Genomic DNA, 1,384 nt, shown 5'->3' on the forward strand with positions numbered 1-1,384 from the left:
GGATATGACACGGGTGCCACGTTGGTTCCGCCCACCACATGACAACCTGTGACTGCTGCATGACGAGTTGGCGCCCAGCAACAAAAGGTCATGACCCTGACGTGACTTGACTTGATAAGATGTGAGAACCTGTCACATGGGCCACTATGAAATGTGCTAGTTTTCCACAGTTTGTGTGTGTGTGTGTGTGTGTGTGTGTGTGTGTGTGTTTGTTGATAGTTCTGAAAGGCACTGTGTGAGTGTGTGTGTCTGTGTGTGAGGTACAGTAGTTCTGAAGGGCACTGTTTTTGTGTGTGTGTGTGTTAGATATAGTTCTGAAAGGAACTGTGTGAGTCTGTGTGTGTCTGTGTGTGAGGTAGTTCTTAAGGACACTGTGTGTGTGTTTGTGTGTGTGTGTGTGAGGTAGCATTCTGTGAGTATTCTGGGTGTGTGTTTTCATGATGCCCTCTGAGCCCTCAGGCCCACAGCCTCAAGAAAAACACACTAATGAGACACACACACACACACACACACACACACACACACACAGCTGTGTCACTGCATTCATTACCACCTCTCTGTCTCTCTCACACACACACACACACACATGCACACAATCATACACCACCACATACTCTTATGATCATTTCAGTGTGACCGAAACTCATTATGTCTCAACTCCTCATCTGCTCTGTGTGTGAGTGTCTCTGGATCAGTGTATGTGTGTAAGTCAGAGAGGGGTGTGTGTGTCTATGTGTGTGTGTGTCTGTGTGTGGATGGGTGTGTATGTGTGTAAGTCAGAGAGCGGTGTGTGAGTATGTATGTATGTGTGTGTGGATGGGTGTATGTGTGTAAGTCAGAGAGTGGTGTGTGTGTGTGTGTGTGTGTGTGTGTGTGTATGAGTGTGTATGTGTGTGTGTGTGTGTGGATGGGTGTATTTGTGTAAGTCAGAGAGCGGTGTATGTGTGTAAGTCAGAGTGCGGTGTGTGTGTGTGTGTGAGTGTGTATGTGTGTGTGTGTGTGGATGGGTGTATGTGTGTAAGTCAGAGAGTGATGTGTGTGTGTGTGTGTGTGTGTGTGTGTGAGTGTGTATGTGTGTAAGTCAGAGAGCGGTGTGTGTGTGTGTTTGTGTGGATGGGTGTATGTGTGTAAGTCAGAGAGCGGTGTGTGAGTGTGTATGTGTGTATGTGTTAACACGATGGCCTGTGTGGTACATAATAAGAGTGGATAATTAAACCAACGTTCTGCGTCAGCTCCATCAATATTTATGAATTCCAGAGGGGTGTGTGTGTGTGTGTGTGTGTGAGAAAGAGAGAGAGAGAGAGAGAGAGAGAGAGACTTCCAGTGGGGTGTTTGATATTATATGTATGTGTTGATGTACATGTATATGTGTGTGCGTGTGTGT

Source organism: Alosa pseudoharengus, unplaced genomic scaffold (assembly GCF_046254945.1).
Source record: "Alosa pseudoharengus isolate Yale_2024_CS ecotype anadromous, Long Island Sound unplaced genomic scaffold, YU_APseudo_1.1 YU_APseudo_1.1_scf_23, whole genome shotgun sequence".
Lineage (NCBI taxonomy): Eukaryota > Metazoa > Chordata > Actinopteri > Clupeiformes > Clupeidae > Alosa > Alosa pseudoharengus.